We start from the raw sequence: 21,202 nt of genomic DNA, 5'->3' as shown, positions 1-21,202 counted from the left end.
TACATGGTAATAAAACCTGAAGGCACCAAGGGTAAAAATATTGTCAACTTTCAAGTGTAAAATTTAGTATTATTAACTATAATGACTATGCTGTATATTAAATCCTCAGAACTTAATCATGGAAGTTTGTACACTTTGAGCAACATACCCCTAATTCACCCACCCTGAAGTCCCATCACCATGGTGATGCTGGCCTCTGTTTCTATGAGTTGTACATTCTATATTCTATGTATAGGTATATAATGTCTTTCTCTGACTTACTTAGCATAATTCCCACAAGGTCTTCCATGTTGTTGCAGATGGCAGGTTTGCCTCTTTCTCATGGCTGAGTAATACTCTATTGGATATATATACCGTATCTTGTCTATTCATCTTTTGACAGAAAATTAGGTTGTCTACATATCTTGACTAGTGTAAATGATGCGGTGAACATGAACGTGCAGGCAGTTATCTCTTGAAGATCCTGGTTTTTTTTTTACTTCGGTTATATATCCAGAACTGGAATAGCTCTATCATGTGGTATTTCTAATTTTAAATTTTTAAGGGAACTCCTTGCTGTTTTCCATAGTGGCCACATCAATGAAATGCTGGCTTTATAAAATAAGCATGGAGTATTCCCTCCTGTCTCATGTTTGGAAGAGTTTGAGAAAAATTAGAATTGATTCTTTAAATGTTTCATAGAATTCACCAGCGAAGCCATCTGGTATTGGGCTTTTCTTTGTTGGGAGATTTTTGATTACACTAAATCTCTTTACTAGTAAGTGGTCTGTTCAGATTTTCTATTTCCTTATGATTTAGTCTTGACAGATAATTTCTTGGAATTTTTCCATTTCTTTTAAGTCGTCCAATTTGTTGGTGTATTCATAGTCCTGTATAATTCATTTTTATTTCTGGGATATTAGTTGTAACAGCTCCTCTTTCATTATTTTGAATCTTTATTTTTCCTTGCTCAGTCTACCTTCTTAATTTTGAACCAGCTCTTAGTTTCATTCATCTTTTCCACTGTCTTTTTAGTCTATTTATTTCCACTCTGATCTATTATTTCCTTCCTTCTACTAACTTGGATTTTGTTTTTTTTCTAATTCTTTAAGGTATGAAGTTAATTTGAGATTTTTCTTGTTTCTTGATGTAGGTTCTATGTCTTTTGATCGGAAAATTTTGTACATTTACATAAAATGTTTATTGATATATATATATAAACTATTGCTATTTTGTAACTTGTTTTCTAGCTGTTTTATAAAGCTGCCGTTATTTTCTCCTCTAACCTCTTTCCTTTGTGATTCAATGATTTTCTATAGCGATATGGTAGGATTCTTTTCTCTTTATCTTCTGTGTATCTGCTAGAAGTTTTTGCTTTGTGGTTACTATTAGGCTTATATAAAACTACTTACAACAGTCTACTTTAAGCTGATAACTTTAAGCTGGACACATACAAAACCTCCGTATTTTTATCCCCGCTCTGCCACACACACTCATTTTATCTTTTTGGGGTCACAATTTATATCTTTTTTTTTTTTTAACGTTGTATTCATTCACAGGTTGTTTTATAGTTATTTTTGCTACTTTAATCTTTTAAATTCATTAAATTTATTTGTGATATACCTGGCACCATTACAGTATTGTAACTATATACTTACTTTTAACTACATATTTAACAATTTATTCTGAATTTAACTATATCCTCTTTTTATGTTTCCCTTTTACTAATTAGTACTCTTTCATTTCATCTTAAAGAAATCCCTTATACCTCTCATAAGGCTAGTCTAATGGTGATGAACTCTTTCAGTTTTTACTGAAATGGAAAATTGAGGCTTTCCTACCTGTATGTATTCCTGTATGTATTCTTCAATGTATTCTCTTATTCAAACAATGTGTAGTAGACACTCAAACATACGGGTTTATTTCAGAGATAATTTCCCTATGTACAGCTGTACATTTAGTGTGATCTTGAGAAAAGGGGAGCTCAGGAACCTCCTATGTTACTGTCTTCCAAAAATTCTTCTTTGCACCTGGCTGGTTCAGTTAGAAGAGCACATGACTCTTGATCTCGGAGTGGTGAGTTTGAGCCCCATATTGGGCATAGAGATTACTTAATATATTTTTTTAATTCAAATTTCCTCTCTCAAAAGTTTTTATTTTTTATTTTATTTATGTCGGAGAGAGAGAGAGAGAGAGAGTGCGCTCGCGCGCAAGTAAGCACGAGGAGGAGAGCCAGAAGGAGAGGGAGAAGCAGACTCCCTGCTGTGCAAGAAGCCCAACACTGGGCTCAACCTCATGGCCCTGGGATCATGATCTGGTCCAAAGGTAACTATAACCAGATCATGATCTGGTTATAGTTACAATACTGTAACAACTGAGCCATCCAAGCACCCCTCAAAAGGTTTTAAATCTGCCATAAAGGAAAGGCATTTTAAGTAGAAATTATTACAATTAGACAGCAAACGATCAATCACAATAATAGATTGTAATAAGGACAGGAAAAGCTGAGAAAAAGCTCTTACAAAAGCTGAGAACATAACCATCCTTAATTTTATACCTACTTATTTTTTATTTAGGAATGAAAAGTTAAAGAGAATTTAGAGAAATGTTCATTGATAGAGTTTAGTGCGTATTAACTCTTATGAATAAAGGTTTAAAAAATTTACTTCAAGAATTATAAACTAATAAAAAAAAAGCATAGAAACATATAAGAAGGAATAATGAGCAAAGGAACTGGTAAGTGTGTATGTAATCTAAATATATTATATACAAGATGCTAAAAATATCCAATATATGTTGTGTGGAATATAACATATAAGTAAAATATTAGATAGCAATAACATGTATGACAGAAAATGATTTTTAGTTTTGAGAAGTTCTAAAGTTCTAATGGCCTCATATAGTTCTTAAAGATAGTGGAACCCAAGTGCTGAATGTGTATGTGTGTGTACATATATTAATTATTACATATTAATATATATTAATATATACATGTTATACATAAGTACAGAGTGTATATTTTTTAAAACCATTAGAAGGAAAAAGAAAAAAATCTATTAAATCCAAAGAAGGCAACAAAAGAAATAAAAATATCACAAAATAAGATTTTAGCAAGAAGTCAAAAGCATTTATAATTGTGATACCTATAAATGCTATTAATTTTCCATTAAATACAGATTTTATATGAGTAAATAAAAAGAAACAGAAACCAACTTTGTACCATTTATAAACATAAATTACAAAGTCAAAGAATGATTGGAGCTAAAAAGACAAAAGGCAATGATACTAATCAAATAACAATGAAAACAAATAGTACAATCAGGTTACTATTTGACCAAATACATTTTCAAGTAGACAGTCATCAAGTTCTAATAAAATATAATTTGGGGTATGTAGTGCATATTTTAGCATCATCTCCCTTGATCTTTAGACAAATATAAATAACAAATGTTATAGTCTCAAAATATATGAAGAAAAAATGAACAGAATTCAGTAAGGTATCAACAAATTAGCCATCAAACCTATTCATATAGAAAACCGGTCACTATGTAAGCCTTAAAACAAGAGAGCAATTATCAAGGACAGACCACACTTTGTGATCAAAATACCATTAAGTTAAACATACAGAACAAGATTACTATGAAAAGTTAAAAAAAAAATCTTGTAAATCAAGAGCATCTAATTATGCCTCAAATAGAAACCGTAATGTAATTAAGAAATTCAGCACCTATTTTATTTTCATGAAAAAGAAAAAACTATTAGTAGACAAAGAATAGACCTGAGATTTCCAAACTGAATAAACTATATCCTTTGAAAATCCATCAGCAAATAGTGACAAATAAACAATCAAAATATTTATTTTAAAATCAGAAATAAAACATGGTTGAGTGGTTTCATTACTGCTTTTCAAAATTTTATTTGAGGGCTTAAATAATGCAAATTATAAGAAAAAATAAAAATTATAAGCTATTGAAAGAAAAAAGTCCCATTACTTACAGATATTTTTATTCTTAGAAAATTGAATAAACTCTATAGACAATTATTTGAGTTTATTAGGTCAATACACAGCAAGTTATAACTTAATTATACAAAATGAATTATTTTTCTATTATTTTGTCTATTTAACAAGCAAAACAAGGTGATTGAAGAAAAATCACATTTTTTAAAAAGAAAAATATTAGGTTGTTGATAACCTATATTTAACAAAGCTATTTAAAATAATTTTGGAGAATATATGTTTTATGGAAAGACATTACAGAAAACCAGGAGGGAGAGGAGGAAGGAGTCAGGGAAGGAGTGTGTACCACATAACGGATGGGAACATTACCATACACATACTATTTCCCTCCAAATTCACCTATAAAATTAGTGTAATTCCAATTATAATACCAACTGGTTATACTCATGAAACTTGAAAAGCTCATGCTAAAATATATGTGGAATGGACAAGAACCAAAGTTTTTAGAGACAATAATGGAGGGATTTGCTGTATCAAGAATAATAATGATGATGCTTACATTTATATAACACTTTGTAGCTGCTAACATTTTAAAAATGTTTACATTTAAAATATTATTAATCTCCACAATTATGTAAGTAATAAAACTCCATCTTGTAGATGGGAAAACAGAGTCATGCAGAGGACAGAGAATTTATCCATTTTCACACAGTGGTAAAGACTGAAGTTAAACCTGGACTTTTTGGTTACATAGTCTTGTTCATAATTATTAGTCAATGTCAAAATATTACTGATTTTGAGTTACTGAGAAGTGTTTTATTACCTGGGATAAACAAACTGCTAACTGATCAGACCATAAAGCTTGGAATTTGGCTCAAAGATGTATGAATGTTTGCTATGTAGCAAAAATGCTTTCGAGTAATCAGGATTGGAACAAAGTTTAAAATTTTTGATAAGCGTGCTTAGCTTACTATACAGGCACATAAAAAAATTCCTTAGACAAATCAAAATTAGTTGCAGGTAAATTCAAGGCTGAAATATATAAGGCAAAATTTAAAACTTATGTATAGTTTTTAAAATTTTGGTTTGAATGGATTTTTAAATTAGACTCAAAAATACATAGGAAAAGACTGATAATTATAACTGTGTTGAAATAAAAAACATCTGTCCTTCTATAGCTAAAAATAAAAAAGCAGAAAGAAGTAAAAAATTAGGAAATACTGCTACATACATGAAAAGTTTTGGTATTCAGAATTACCTCCTTTACAAACCACAAATGAATAACATTATTATTATATAGTTATTTTATGTAATAAAATTATATTTTTCCTTTTTATGTTTACATACACTTTATTATAACTTAATGTTTTATATCTACAGGTATTAATTATAATAATATTATGATATATTTATAATTATATTATTAAAATTATATAAAGCATATGCTTATATCTTTTAAGCATGTCTACTGTAAAGTAGACATGTGTAACAATTATGACAACATCATTTATAAAACTGAAAAAATTGGGGGATCCCTGGGTGGCGCAGCAGTTTGGCGCCTGCCTTTGGCCCAGGGCGCGATCCTGGAGACCCGGGATCGAATCCCACATCGGGCTCCCGGTGCATGGAGCCTGCTTCTCCCTCTGCCTATGTCTCTGCCTCTCTCTCTCTCTCTCTATCATAAATAAAAAAAAAAATTAAAAAAAAAAAATTAAAAACTGAAAAAATTGGAAACAAACCAGATATTCATTGCTGGAGGAATTTATAATGGAAATGTGGTATAATGGTATTAAAAATGCTAGTAATTAATGAAAATTTTAAACTTGAGTTACATGGTCAACAGAGATAACTGTCATAAACGAATCAATTAAAAATTATACTAAACTATTCTAATGTTTTTAATCTTAAGTCAGTAATACAGGGTGCCTGGGTGGCTCAGTTGGTGAAGCATCTGACTCTTGGTTTAACTCAGATGGTGATCTCAGAGTGATGATATCAAGTTCCACGTTGGGCTCCACGCTCAGCGTGCAATCTATGGGATTCTTTCCTCTTCCTTCTCCCTCCCCCTTCACCTTTCACCCTGCTTGCCCTTGTTTTCTTTCTCTAAATAAATAAAATCTTTAAATCTATAATACAAAAATATAAAATGTGGATACATACATATGTATTAAAAGTTTGAGAACACGTGTGGAAATGTAAAATTAATGATAATAGGTTCTTCTGTGTAGGGATGAATAATGTGGAAAGGAAACGGCATAGGGAGTATCAAAGGAGCTTCAATATGTTGTGTGCTTTATATCTGAAGCTGGTTTGTAAACCGTGGTAGTGTATAATAGTCTTTGGCATTTTGTTTTAGAAATTAATGATAATGCAAAACAGTAGAGCATGCTTTTTCATTAAAAATTCATTAATGGTTATCAATTTAGGAAGAAAGAGGATATTTTAAAAATCATGACAAAATTTATGTTACAATAAACCCTTCAGTGTGTCTAATAACAGGACTACAAGCTTTTTATCTGCCTTCTGCAGTCTCACTGCTGTCAAACAGATTGTAGTGATGATGGCAACTGAGTTCTGTCAATATCTGACCCATAATTGGGATGATTTTGAGATAAAACGGGAACACCATGGTGATGTTTTTAATAACTGTTGCTTATTATAATATTGTTCAAATAGAGATGAAAATAAAATGAGGGATGTTTCTTTGCAAGCAACATATTTTGAACTAAAATTTTACTCTTAACTGTGGGTTCATCCAATGTTCAATTTGACAGAGTATCTACTATTTATACAAAGATCAGAGATAGGGCAGCCTGCGTGGCCCAGCGGTTTAGCGCTGCCTTCAGTCCAGGGTGTGATCCTGGAGACCTGGGATCGAGTCTCGCATATGGCTCCTTGCATGAAGCTTGTTTCTCCCTCTGCCTGTGTCTCTGTCCCCCCGCCATGAATAAATAAAATCTTTTAAAAAATGCAAAGATCAGAGATAATCTTTACCATTTGCTCTATAATGGGTGTTATCTCTTTGCAGTTCTTTTTATTTACGCAGAAAATGGAATATTATGCACTTGTCTTTAGGAAGGCTAAATATAATACAGATCCAGGGTAGCCTACCATCCCCCCACACACCCACCCACACACAATTGCTTCATTCTTTGGCACTTGCTTGCAGTTTCTATCCAAGATCCTACATCATTCTTCTATAATTTTGTATTCCACAAAAATAACCAATTCCATTACCAATTCACAAGCCCACCATCTCCATGTCTCTGAGGACCACCCCTTCAATAATTCTGACATCCAAGTACCACAATCTTTTAATCAATCTATTATCCTTGCTACATGTGTTACAAGCTTATTAGGAACTTCTGACCGCTGCTGATACATTTTTAAAAATTCTTTCCATCTCTTCACAGCCGTATTTTAAAAATACATACTCATCTCCTACTTATTCTCTCTTATTCCACAACATTCTTTCTGTGAAACTTAAATCCTATCATTTTACTAAAACTGTTCTCATGCCTATAATCAGTTAATATCATGTCACCAAACCCAAGGAATGCTTTCAATCCATATCTTACTTGAACACTCCATCTTATTAAACATAAATTATCTTTATACAAATTTATACTCTGTAATAATTTTAATAGCATCCTACTTTTTTATATATCAATTTCTCAAACATAATTTCCTTATTTTAGTATTTATTCTGGCCACTAGATTGCAACCCTTGCTATCTTCAGTTTTGTACAAACTTCCAGGTAGTTGACATTAACTTCTATAACGTTGGATAAATTGTGGCTGATATTGGTTGCCATTTCGTCTTTCTTGGGTTCTTTCTTGGCTTGTGACACCATAATTTCCTGATTTTTCTCCTACACCTATGGGTTTTCCTTCTCCAACTCCTTAAAGTCTCCTCCCCTTTTATCTTATTTTACCTGGTGAAATTTGTTAGAACTTTACTTCAAATCATCTTTTTCCCTCCGATTAATCTTTCTACTTAGATGACATTATCCACCCTAATACTTTTGATCACGAACAATATGCTAAGGGCACCAACACTTATGTACCATCAGTCTGAACCTCTCTTTTGACACATCTCATTATGGATAGCTTAGATGCATATTTATTCATAGTTTCAAAAAGATTTGTATCTTCTTCTAACTCCTTTCTCCTCTGGAGAAAATATGAGACAAAACCCCAAAAGAATGTTGACTACACATTAAAAAAAAAAAAAAAAAAAAAAGGAAAAAGAAAAAACTTAAAATGTTTAATGTTTTTGACTGAATAATGCATGTCGAAGAATTTTTCTTAAAGCAACAATCGTATACTTTTTATACATACTTTGCATAAATTTTTAGACATTTGTCATATATATTTTATGTCACTATATTAGTACATAATACCTTACATATATCATTGACAAATACATAAAAAATTATAGTCAGTCTGTGAAAAGTTGCAGGCATCCTAGTCTCTATCAATAGGGATTAATGGAGCAATTTCGGTATATATAGACTAAAAACCAGTAAAAAAAAAAAAATAGTAGAAAAAACACCCAAAATATTAATGTATAATGTATAAAATGTATTGCTAATCAAAAAGGTAGTGTCCAAATGGAATTCATAGAACGTTCACCATAAGAACATGAGAACAATTCTTTTTTTAATGAACATAGAGGAGAATGAGTCATTTTTTATTAGAAAGCTATCTATTTTGGTGAAAAAATGTTGGATCTCAAGTGATCGATTTTAAGAAGGCAAGGAGGGGGTCCCTGGGTGGCTCAGTGGTTTAGTGTGGCCTTCAGCCCAGGGCATGATCCAGGAGACCCAGGATCAAGTCCCACATCGGGCTCCCTGCATGGAGCCTGCTTCTCCCTCTGTGTGTCTCTGCATAGCTCTCTCTCTGTGTGTCTCTCATATATAAACAAATAAAATTTTTTTAAAAAAAGGCAAAGAAAAGTTAATGAGTTTTTACCTGTGAATTATTTTCCCAGTTTTTCTCTAGTTTGAAAGAGGAACAACAATCTCATTTCTCTCCATCAAGGAGCCAACACTACAACGGTAGCTTGTTTGTACGTGAATGGAGACCTGACTTTAGAAGACTTTTGAATCAAACGTACCCTCAACAGTGAAAGGCGGCCCTTCAATGTGGATAATAAAATACTGCTTTATTATAGAAACATAACCATAAATCTAAAGATGATAACCCGTTCGCATAGCGTTAGTTATATTTTTTGACGTGGCTTCAGTAGAATCATTTTGACAACTACTATATAAAGCCTACATGTGGAATCTCTAAATAAAAGTTGAATCACTGATACATTAATATTAGTAGTTTTACATATATTTTTTAACATTAGCACTTTTAAAAATACTTTCTCATGCTCTGACCTCTATTAATTTGAGGACACTTCTATTCCTGTGGAATACACTGGAGTACGATTCCCAATAATTTGTTTAAATTTCACAAAGAGTCCAAAGTTATGACACATGCACAGAGGCGATTATAACAATAATAATTTAAAAAAACTAAACAAAACAAAACTGGGCAGCCCGGGTGGCTCCACGGTTTGGCCCTGCCTTCAGCCCAGGGCCTGATCCTGGAGACCCAGGATCGAGTCCCACGTCGGGCTTCCTGCGTGGAACCTGCTTCTCCCTCTGCCTGTGTCTCTGCCTCGCTCGCTCGCTCTCTCTCTCTGTCTCTATGAAGAAGTAAATAAAATCTTAAAAAAAAAACCCCACAAATAAACCATTTTGGTGTGTGTTGACCTTTCTTCTTTCTTGAAGGAGGACCAAATTCAGGAAACAATAACAACAAATAAAACAGGGCTACCATACTCACCTTTATTCAGGAGTTCAAAGTATTTCTACCTTTACCGCTTGCCATACAGTTATTCAGGCTGGAATCGATGGATGCGAAACTCCGAAGGTTTTGGGTTTCAGCTGTTAAACGAATCAAGCAAGGTGGCCGTTGGACGGATGTGGCTGCAATGCCGTGGGGGCCTGTGGAGGCAACCGAATGCTAAGCCTGTAAAATGCCTCTCGCCCACCAAACCCCAAGGCTGAGGACAAACCCCAACAGCTAAGCAGGCTTTACGAGATGGCCAACCCAGGATCTCCTTGCATTGTTTGTGCCTCCCCTCCCCCCACAAAGGGCCTCTCCTCCACCCCCCAGAGGCCCCCCTCCCCCCCCGAGGGCCTCCCCTCCACAGAGCACCCCCTCTACCCCCCAGAGCGCCCCCTCCGCCTCAGAGCACCCCCTCCCCCCCGGACGCCCCCTCTCCCCCAGAGGGCCCCTCCCCCCACACAGCCCCCTTCCCCTCCCAGGGCGTCCCCCTTCCGCCACAAAGGCCCCCCTCCTCCCACAGAGTGCCTCCACTGACGCAAGCCCCCCACCCCCACCCCCACCCCCACCGGTGGGGGCTACCCAACTCTACCTGGCTTTTGCTCAAGTACGCTTTTGAAAGTTCTGCTGTGCCTCAGTTTCTCTCCTCACAGCTCCGCAATCAGCACAGGGAACCTCGGGAGCCAGGCCACGGGCCGGGGCTGGAGCATCCCCGTGGGCGCCTGCACAGCCCCCCCCCACCCCCCTAGGGGCGCTGCGGCTTCCAGGCGTCGGTCCCTGACGAGCTCCCACACCCGGGGCGCCGCTCCCTCCAGACCGGGTCCCGACCCCCTGCACACACAGCCCCACCGCGCGGGACCTGAGGACCGCCCGGGGCACAGGCGTGGGCGGCTCTGATTGGTTCCGGGAACTGGTTCCGGGGTCAGACCGGCTCCCGCCCGCACACGCGACTCCTTCCGAGGTCAGCCGGGCCTATTTAAGCGGGCCTCCCCCGCGGTGTCTGTGACGGCGCAGAGGGCGCTGAGGGCCGCGGCCTGGCTGCGAGGCCTGCGGATGGGAACCTGGCGAAACTGACAGAAACTGGCGAAGGGGAGAACGCTTTTATTATTATTATTATTTTTATTTATTTATTTCTTTAAAGATTGTGTTTATTTATTCACGAAAGACATGGGCAGAGGGACAAGCAGGCTCCCTGCGGGGAGCCCAGTGTGGGACTCGATCCCGGGACCCTGGGGTCACGACCTGGGCAGAAGCCCACCGCTGAGCTACCTGGGGGGTCTGGAAATTAGGAATTCGTAGGAAGACCGGCGCTCCCGGGTGTCCGCGGGGCCTCAGCGAGACAGGTAGGTGAGCTGTCACGTCTCTTCTTTCCCAAATTCAGGTGGGCGGGGAAACCAAACCAAAGCACCTCAGTCACGGCCCGTCCTCCCCCGGGACGGCGACTGCGCGCCTTTGCCTCCTTCTGTGCTCTGAGGACAAGGCGCGGTGCCGGTCTGCAGAGGGTCCCCCCACACAGGGACCGACACCAACGTGGGTGGCGCCTCACTTGCAGGAAGGAGGTTCCCCCTCTTTGTCACCTCGCGGGGAAGTTGTGCAAGTCTTGCTTTTGCTTAGTCCATGTCGTGGCTGAAACCGGCAAGATATTCGGAAGGGTTTGGCGGGTTTTTTGGTTTTGTTGTTGTTGTTGTTGTTTTTCCCCTCCCTCGTAAAGCAGCTCTAGGTGGGAAGTTGGCCAGGTTGGAAGCTGATATTCAGGACCTGATAGGCCTCCTTCCCTGAAACTAAAAAAGTGAAACTGTGTCCCGGAAAGGGAAGAAGATCATTCCGAAGCCACCGTGGAAGGATCCACGAAAACATTGCAAATAAATGCAACTCGAAATCGAAATCTACAACTTAGGAATCTCTTTGATTTCCATCAAAGTTGAAGATTTCCCTGGTATAAAGAAGCAAATCGAGGGTGATGTAGTTGGATGGCTGAATCAGCTTCTTTGCAATCTGATTCTCTGGGGAATTAAAAAAAAAAAAACTGTTTTTGTCTTAGAAATGGAGTCTTTACAAGAACAGAAATGTTGCTCTAGAAACTATTTTGTTATTTTTTTATTTTTAAAGACTTTATTAATTCATGAGAGACACAGAGAGAGAGGCAGAGACGCAGGCGTAGGGAGAAGCAGGCTTCCGGTAGGGAGAAGCAGGCTTCCGGCAGGGAGCCCGACTTGGGACTGGATCCCAGGACCCCAGGGTCACGACCTGAGCGGAAGGCAGACCCTCAACCGCCGAGCCACCCAGATGTCCCTCTAGAAACTAGTTAAAACCCATGTATCCTTTATACCAAATCGGAAACTGTCCCCTATTCTCCCAGTAAGACTTGCAGATGTTGTAAAATAGACAGGATGTAGGTCTGTCTAGGCAAATTGTAATGTGTGGCATTTTTCTCAGTCTGGTTGTTGGCCAAAATTAATTTGTAAAAGAGCTCTATTTAATTGGCTAGAAGGTAAATAATCGTTTATACAACTCCGATATGCTCTCAGAAATATGGAAAATAACCCAAATATAGAAACTAATCCAAATGGGATCTAGGTTAACGTTCAGGAAATAAAACCTAGTACGAATTGGTTTAATGAAAACAGGCGTGTTTTTGGAGTTCTCAGCATTAAATACTTCTGTTCCACCAAGGTTTCACTGAAAAACAAGATCATTTCCAAATAAGATAAAATACTCAAGTATTAGCTACTAGACACAGGTTTATTCAGTTTTGGCTTTTTCTTACAGAGGAGCTAAAGATATTTGGGTCTATTAGTGAACATGTTTTGTGTCACGTTGAAAAATCCATGAGGAAAAATGTACTTCTAGAAAATTGTGAAACGTACTTATAAGTCTGCTAATTGTGGATGCAGATGTTCCACAATTGCTTGTTTCTTAGTTTCCACTAGAAATTAATGATTCTTAGCATTCAGAATTCTAATCAATACATGCAAGTACAACCGCTTAGAAATAATAAGGATGAAAGGAGACTTGAATGGATATTGAAAAAGTTTCAGTTTGTAGAAAAGGAATCTTGGAAAACGAATTTTATATGTGGCCAAACTGAGTAACCTTGGAATAGATTAATTTATGTGTTTAAAGAATAAGCTTTAGTACTAAAAGTACCATGCCACAAAACTAGAATTTGCTTCTCTGTTGGAAGGATGGTTTTCTTGGGCCCCTCGGTGGCTCAGTTGATTAAGTGTTTGACTCTTCATTTCGGCTCAGGTGGTGATCTCAGAGTTGATGGGTGGAGTCCTGTATTCAGTTGAGTAGTGGGCATACAGCCTTCTTAAGATCTTCTCCCTCTTCCTCTCTTCCCTCCTCCCCACAACCACCTCTCTCTCTCTCTCTCTCTCCCTCTCAAAAAAAAAAAAAAAAGTTTCTTGCACCATTGGTCTGCTCTTGAATTGTGGAATTTTATAAGAGATTGTGGTTCTTTTTTTATTTTTATTTTATTATTTCTTTTTTTTTTTTTTTTTTAGATTTTTATTTATTTATTCATGAGAGACATCGAAAGAGGCAGAGACACAGGCAGAGGGAGAAGCAAGCTCCATGCAGGGAGCCGGACGGGGGACTCTATCCCGGGACTCCAGAATCAGGCCCTGGGCTGAAGGTGGCGCTAAACTGCTGGACCACCCGGGCTGCCCTACATATGTTCTGTTTCTGTCTTCTCACCTTTTGGACAATCTACCTGGAAAGCAAAGATTTTATGTCTTACCAGAATAACTTACTGTACTTCACATTGTCTTTTTGAGGTCTTTGATTACTTACGAAAACCCAGTCTTCTCAATATTAAAAAAACTAAATTTTTCTCACAACTGTATAACCTACTATTTTTGCCTTTTAAATTTTCCATAGTCACTTTAGTTAAATAAGTATTATCTCATAGTGACTTGGGATCCTATTTAACCAAATATTCAAACCTTTGACATTTTAATAACTTCCCCAAACCATACACACAATTGGAAATGCTGGTTAGATTACTAAGGCTTGACTGGGATGTCATTATCTGAGAATATGCATAAAAATTAGATGTGACCAGATAGTTTTAAGAAACTAAGGTTGACTTACTGGAGCCAATAAAAGATCTTTTGAGAAACTGTTTTGGTGCCTTATGTACAAGGTTCCTGGGAGCCTTACCAGGTGAATAAGGAAGGTGACTCCCTGGCAGGCCCAGTAACCTTAAGATATTTTGGGAACCACGAGAGGAGAGGAAGTCACCCAAGTGTATAGGTACTTCTGGTGAAATGTGTTGGAGGCGTCTGGGCTTGACTCTTAAGACTGGAGAGGCTTTTAAAAGTCCAATCTAAGATTCCTTCTGGGGGCACCTATGTGGCTCAGTTGGTTAAGCATCTGCCTTCCACTTGGGTCATGATTCTGGAGTCTTGGGATTGAGCTGTCATTGGGCTCCCTGCTCAGTGGGGAGTCTGCTTCTTCCTCTGCTTCTCGCCCCCCCCCCCCTTCATATTTTCACTCTCTCTCACTCTCTCTAGATTTCTCAAATAAATAGCTAGGGATGCTTGGGTGGCTCTGTGGCTGAGCATCTGATTTTGGCTCAGGTCATGACCCCGGGGTCCCGGGATCACATCCCACATCAGGCCTCCCCAGAGGGAGCCTTCTTCTCCCTCTGCCTGTGTCTCTGCCTCTCTCTGTGTGTCTCTCCTGAATAAATAAATAAAATCTTAAAAATAAGAAATAAAAGTTAAATAGATTAAAAACTTAAAAAAAGAATAAGATTCCTTATGAAAATTTCCAGCAAAGCAGACTTTAAAAGAGCGTATGTGGTCAGTCACTATTCTTGATGCACTTGTGTAAATAATCAGGCCAAGTTTAATGAGACTTGGCTTATTTTGCAAACAAATTAGTCTTACTGTGATTACCTTTGCTAGACATGAGGGTGATTATAGAGGAAAAAATTATGATTCAATAGAAAATTACAACACAATCTTCTGGGTATCAGATTCTAGGTCTCTTTGTTTCTGCAAACCATGCTGGATCCCTAATTCTTTTAGTTTCATGAAATATCTGGCTATAGCTCTCCAAACTAATGTTTCTAGTTTTCTCCCACTCCTGTGATTTGAAATCACTAAGAATAAAGATGGCCCTTGAACTTCCTTGGAAGGGGCCATACCAGGCCCTCCTCACTATCCAGATAGTAACCAAACTTCAGGAACTTGAACCTTGGGTCTACATGCCCCATTTATAAAGGACTGTGCCCAACTCTTGGAACCAGCTGGAGATCTAGAATTAAAATAGACTAGGGAGTTTCCTCCTAGGAGTAAACAAAATCTTGTGGTGGATAAGTCTCCCAAGGTTAGGGATAAGATTTTCATCGCCAGTATTAAAACTTTATTCCTTTTGTCTTTTTGTTCCTTGTTTTTTCTCTTGTTAATAAAAGGAAGACAGTGCTCCTTAACCTTGGCAACTAGTGTTGAATCTAGTGCTAAGGCCATAGGAGAACAAAAGTTCCTAGACCTTCATCCCAAGGTGCTTTTAGATAATAGACTTGCTTTAGAGTACTTATTGGCTGAACAAGGAGTCTGTGCCATAGCAAATGTTTCCATCTGTACCTAGATCAACATCTTTGGTGCTGTAGCAAATCTAAGAAATAAGCTACTTGGCTAAAACCACTTGATGCTTCTTTAGTTGCGTTCTTTGAAGGAGTGCCTGTCAGTTTTTTGGTATTATTCTAATAATAGTTACTACTATAGTCTCTCTGGTACATTATGTTCTGTCACAGGTCTTAAATGCATGTTCACAGCTATCAGCAGTACGTCAGATGATCTCACTGTGCTTAGAGAAACGGAAGCAAGATGAACAAGGAGATGAACAGCATAAACAATTCTCCTCTCAATCTAACATCATAATCTATGTGTTTAACAATGAGACTAGTATTTACCTGTGATGGTGATGGAGAGTGGCATTAATACCAAATTTTTGGTTAATCTCTCATGTATGAGAAGTTGACCAAATGAGGGAATGGTTAAATTATTTAAACACGGAGATCATTAGACTGACGTGGTTCTGATGCTGTAGTGATGGTCTATCCAAGCAAACCAAAATCTAAACCTATAAATGCCTGAAGGTAATGAAATCAAAATGATAAAGATAATCACTGACAGCCAACTAGTTTTTAAGCTAAAGCCAATCAGTTATTTCCTTACTTTGCTTCTACTTTTTCTCTAGAAAAGTCTCTCCTAGAGCTCCTGAAGCACTCCCAGCTACTTCTGGTTCGGTGCTGCCCAATTCTATAAGATTTTTGCTCAAATAGATCTCAAAAATTTTAATGTGTCTCAGTTTATCTTTTAACAGGGCTAAACTTTTCTTTTCTCTATCGCTTTCTTTTATTTTTCCTCTTACTGTGTATATAACATGATGAAATATTTTCCTGAATCTTGAATTGGCTTATGAGAGTCTTCTGTCACATGTGTCATTCAATAATAAATGATACAAATATTAATTTATCATAAGGACAAGCCTCCTTCACACCACTCTTTATTGCCGCATGTATTAAAATCATATATTTGAGGCAAGTCAGTATTGACTTCATTCCTACTAATCATCTTATAATGAATACACTTTTAATGATTCCAGACCTTTCTTCTAAACATGTTTCTTGAGTGGTGTTCTTTCTTTTTTTCTTTTCTTTTTTTTTTTTTTTCTTCGCCTGCTGTTAGATTTTTTAAGTAAGTAAATAAGTTGGCACCAATTTGTTAGGTTATAAACTGAGTACTTTGTTGAAACCAATTTTTTTTTAAAGATTTTATTTATTTATTCATGATAGTCACACACACACACACAGAGAGAGAGAGAGAGGCAGAGACACAGGCAGAGGGAGAAGCAGGCTCCACGCAGGGAGCCCGATGTGGGATTTGATCCCGGGTCTCCAGGATTGCGCCCTGGGCCAAAGGCAGGCGCCAAACCGCTGCGCCACCCAGGGATCCCGAAACCAATGTTATATTAGCATAAAACTTAAGCACACTTGGCCCTTTGTATTTCCCCATGGATAAGAAGTAGTCTTTCTCACCGTTTTATTGTTTCTTTCATTAGAGTTTTATTTGCAAATTGAAGTTTCTTTGGTGGGTATCTTTTTCTATGCTAATAAGCAACCAGCCAGTCTTGCCCAAGAATTGTGTAGCCCTTCAGGGTTCATTTCAGAAGCAAAGTAATTCAATTCCTCCAGCAATTCCCTAGAAAAGATAAGTACAGGACAGGATTAATACAGACATAAAAACAAGCTTTAAATATTCTTTCTGAGGTAGACACTCACATATTTATCTCTACCCTCAAACCTTAATTACAAAGAATGTTGGAAATAATGGTGAAATCATCACTTGCACTTGTTACTGTAGGCAGAGTGTATACAGGTTGTGAAGATAGAAAATAACCCACTTGATTCTTTAGCTCATAGTTGAGGAAAACCTACCTCTTAAAGTAATTATTGACCGTTTTCTAGTTTTTGCCATGAAAGCAATTATAGTCTTAAACCAATACCCACACTATTGATGAAAAATGCACCCATTTCCTCCAGTTTTACCATCATATCAGTTTTTCGTGACTGAATTTGACTTTGTTTTTTCCCTTTTCTTTTACATGATAAGTGAAATGGGCAGTTGATCTAAAAGAAATATGCCTCATGCAAGTTTCATAGAATAAGGAGAGAAGCATGTGCCCTTTGCTCTGTGCTCTCTGTGATGGTGTTACATCATTGCTCAAGAATCACATATACAGGCCAAACACTGGAAATCGTTTGCTTCTTTTTTTTTTTTTTTTAATCATTTGCTTCTATGTCACCTTTTATTATTACTATTTTATTTTTATTAAAAAAAATTAATCTCTATGCCCAATGTGGGACTTAAACGCAAGACACAGAAATCAAGAGCTGAATGCTGTACCAAAACTGGGTACCCCTTATTATTATTATTACCTTAAAATGATTTTTAGAGGGAAAGTTTCATTACTTTTTTCTTAAGTATTGAAACAAAGTTAATTTCCTTTGAAGTTATAGGGAATTCTTTTTAGATGATAGAAAAAAAATCCCCATCCTCGAAAAAGTCACCGTCTCCCCTTATGGCAGATAAAAATATTCATGTGAATATAATTCTGCTGAATAAAATATAATTTTAAATTGCATTTTAAGAAAATAATAGGTTATCACCTTTGACTTTTGGGTCTAAAAATGTAGTGTTTATAGAGGGATTCATTGTTACAACTATGCCTCGCTTACAGAATTCAGAATTTAACAGGGGCTACTTAACACAAAAGGTCATGAAGAGTACCTACCATCTTCCCTGATGTAGTAATTGATGATGTCATCATGTGGTTTTCAATATAGTTTGTCTTTACAAATGTGACATCTCAAATGTTATGAAGATGTTGCCCACTTTTTTCTTTTTTTAATAGTACCATATGGCTCAAATAATTAAACCAAATTATAATATCTTTGATTATATACGAAGAACATCTTCACAACTAGTCCTGTTATTTTTTTTAAAAAGATTTTATTTATTTATTCATGAGAGACACAGAGAGAGAGGCGCAGAGACACAGGCAGAGGGAGAAGCAGGTTCCATGCAAGGAGCCCAATGTGGGACTCGATCCTGGGTCTCCAGGATCACACCCCGGCGCTAAACGGCTGCGCCACCGGGGCTGCCCTAGTCCTGTTATTTAAGTTAGATTTCATATATCCTTAAATTAAGCTTTTTGCTCTTGGACTTTAATCACAAAATTGGTCATGGACAATTCTTTTCAGAATCTTAATGTATTTTTAAAGGTTTTACTATGGAAAGTTTAAACTTGATATAAAAGTAAAGAGAATAGGGCAGCCCCGGTGGCTCAGCGGTTTAGCGCCGCCTGCAGCCCTGGGCGTGATCCTGGAGACCCGGGATCGAGTCCCACGTTGGGCTCCCTACATGGAGCCTGCTTCTCCCTCTGCCTGTGTCTCTGCCTCTCTCTCTCTCTCTCTATCTCTCTCTCTCTCCTCTCTGTGTATTCTCATGAATAAATAAATAAAATCTTAAAAAAAAAATCTTAAAAAAAAAGTAAAGAGAATAACGAAACCCACATACCCTAAGCCTAGTACATTATTTTCCTATTGCTGCTGTAAAACAAAAATACATAAACTTGGTAGCTTAAAACACAGATTTGTTATTCTAGAGTCCTAGAGGTCAGAAGTCAAAAATGCATCTCACTGTGTGAAAAATGGGGACAGATTTCCTTTCTGGACTCTAGGGGAGAATCTGTTTTCTTATCTTTCTGGCTTCTAGCAGCTGCCTGCAGCCTTGTGGTGTCATTCCCCCATCTTCAAAGCCAGCAACATCAGGCCAAATCTTTTTCACGTTGGCAATTCCTGGTTCTACCCCTTCTGCCTTCTTATTCCACTTATAAGAACCTTCATTATTGCATTGATTCACTCTGCTCTGCACTGTAGGATCGTCAGGAAAATTTATCTATTTCATGGGCAGTTGATAAGCAAACTCATATCTGTAACATTAATTATCCCTTGACATATAACAAAATATTCATAGGTTTCAAAATTGAGACCTAGACATCTTTGGGGGTGTCCTTTTCCTGCCTCTTTTAGGTATTACGATTATTAATTTTCTGCCATTATTTCATTTATCCCCTTTCCCCCATAACATACATACACAAACTTGTACTTTATATGCGTGTCCAGTTTTCTTTTTAAGCAAATCTTAGACTTTACATCACTCTACTAATAAATATTTCTTATGTGTATCTCAATGGATAAGGGCATTTTGTTTAACACCTCACAAAATAAACAAGAATTCTAAAATAATCATCTAATACCTGGTCTGTTTCTCATGTTTTCTGATTAGCTCAAAAATATCTTCTATAATTGATAATAGAATTGGGATAAAAATGAGTTTCCCATGTTTTGTTTGGTGTTTATGTATCTTAAATCTCCTTTACTTTAGAATCGTTCCCCATTTGTATTTTTTTTTCATGTCATTTAATAGTTGGTGCGGCTTAATTATGTATTCCAGAATTTTCCAAACTCTTGAGTTTGGCTGATTACAACTTCAAAATGTAGTTTAACGTGAACCTTAACCTCCATATTGTATGTAAACTGATAGTTTCAGAGGTTTGTTGTTTTTTTCCCCCCAAGAACATATTATTACAGTGTGTATAATTCATATTGTACTATGCTAGGTAATACATGGGTATGTGATTATCTCAGTTTTAATGATTTTAAGAACCTTATTAAAAGTTCAAGATAATCTGTTATAAAGTTCATCATCAACATTCACGTAATGATTTCAGCTGGAGTTGATAATAGTTGTATAGATTTTTTGGGACCACCTTTCAGGAACTTCCTCCATCATCATTAACATTGTTCAGTGTTGTATAAAAATTGCCTTAACCTCTGCTTTCCAGAGATTTAACTAGTAGGAAAAAGTAGATACATTGGTAACTAAAGCTCTTAATTAACTCATGTCACTACTATCAGCTTTACTGACTTTGGGTTTCTTATCCATAACAATTTTTATAATGTTTTCAAAGTCAGTCTTTGATAATCTTCCTGAGATAATATTACAGACAATGCCAGAATTCCTATGTTGTATACAATGGAAGGTATAGTTACTTTTTGTATTTTATGAGAGAGTATTCACAGAAACTGGTTCCAGATTCCTTGGAAAATATTACCTTTATTTGTACCATATTGTTTGATCTCTTCTTAAGATACCATTATCCCTTTTTATTTTTATTTATTTTTAAAGATTTTATTTATTCATAGAGATGCAGAAAGAGAGAGAGGGAGAGAGGCAGAGACACAGGCAGAGGGAGAAGCAGGCACCATGCAGAGAGCCTGATGTGACACTATCCAGGGTCTCCAGGATCACACCCTGGGCTGCAGGCGGCGCTAAACCATTGTGCCACCAGGGCTGCCCCATTATCCCTTTTTAAAATACTTAAAGCAAAGCTTGGATGATTATTTCCTTTTTTTCTGTCTAAAATACATTAAGGTTTTTTATTATATAGTAGCAAGTTCTGGTCACATATTCTAATTATCTATTGAGTGTCAGTATTGTACGTTAAATTGCGTAGATAGGACATTTAATCAAGTAAAAGGATATATGGTTAATTGACATCCACAATGTCTATGTTTATGTGTTATTTTGGTAAAAATATAATTTGAGAAATCATTATTATAAATATATAGAGGTTTTAAGTTCTGGACACTACTTTGATGGTCAAAAATGAAAAGAAAGAGCACATTAATCAGTTAATTAGTCTTAAAAACTATTTTTCAGATTCTGTCACAGGAGAACAAATTTTTTTACTTTATGAGAATGACCCTCAGAAAGAACTTATTAGTGTAATATTGGATCTTGCAATATATTCATGAACATGTTATAGAATTGTCCTTGGAGA

The 21,202-nt window shown here is 36.8% G+C and overlaps 4 long non-coding RNA genes across 16 annotated transcripts in view; 2 read left to right on the top strand and 2 right to left on the bottom strand.

Moving 5' to 3' along the window:
• The window catches only part of LOC144292290 (uncharacterized), a 29,442-nt gene extending 18,777 nt beyond the window's left edge, over window positions 1–10,665 (bottom strand). Inside the window, exons 1-2 of one of the 6 annotated variants that reach the window (XR_013359730.1) lie at window positions 10,374–10,665; window positions 9,779–9,939 (exon numbers count right to left, since the gene is read on the bottom strand). This is a non-coding gene — a long non-coding RNA (uncharacterized LOC144292290). The remainder of the gene's footprint in view (window positions 1–9,778; window positions 9,940–10,373) is intronic. The other 5 variants (XR_013359724.1, XR_013359746.1, XR_013359745.1 and 2 more) reach the window with 5 other exon arrangements.
• Window positions 244–9,292, top strand: LOC144292318 (uncharacterized). Of its 3 annotated transcripts, none has more exons than XR_013359758.1 (3): window positions 244–306; window positions 1,908–2,055; window positions 8,931–9,292. It is a non-coding gene; the product is annotated as an uncharacterized LOC144292318 (long non-coding RNA). The 3 variants fall into 3 exon arrangements; XR_013359773.1 differs by having other exon boundaries at window positions 257–329; XR_013359766.1 differs by lacking the exon at window positions 244–306 and adding an exon at window positions 319–757.
• LOC144292313 (uncharacterized) overlaps window positions 10,594–21,202 on the top strand; it is a 47,531-nt gene continuing 36,922 nt past the window's right edge. The window contains exon 1 of one of the 2 annotated variants that reach the window (XR_013359757.1): window positions 10,594–11,124. This is a non-coding gene — a long non-coding RNA (uncharacterized LOC144292313). The remainder of the gene's footprint in view (window positions 11,125–21,202) is intronic. The other variant, XR_013359755.1, reaches the window with a different exon arrangement.
• LOC144292277 (uncharacterized) overlaps window positions 16,835–21,202 on the bottom strand; it is an 87,747-nt gene continuing 83,379 nt past the window's right edge. For all 5 annotated transcript variants that reach the window (XR_013359721.1, XR_013359720.1, XR_013359722.1 and 2 more), the window contains one exon: window positions 16,835–16,995. This is a non-coding gene — a long non-coding RNA (uncharacterized LOC144292277). The remainder of the gene's footprint in view (window positions 16,996–21,202) is intronic.

Source organism: Canis aureus, chromosome 2 (genome assembly GCF_053574225.1).
Source record: "Canis aureus isolate CA01 chromosome 2, VMU_Caureus_v.1.0, whole genome shotgun sequence".
In the NCBI taxonomy this organism is placed as follows: domain Eukaryota; kingdom Metazoa; phylum Chordata; class Mammalia; order Carnivora; family Canidae; genus Canis; species Canis aureus.
The sequence above is the reverse complement of the archived record's forward strand: the minus strand, read 5'-3'. Positions and strand labels throughout refer to the sequence as shown.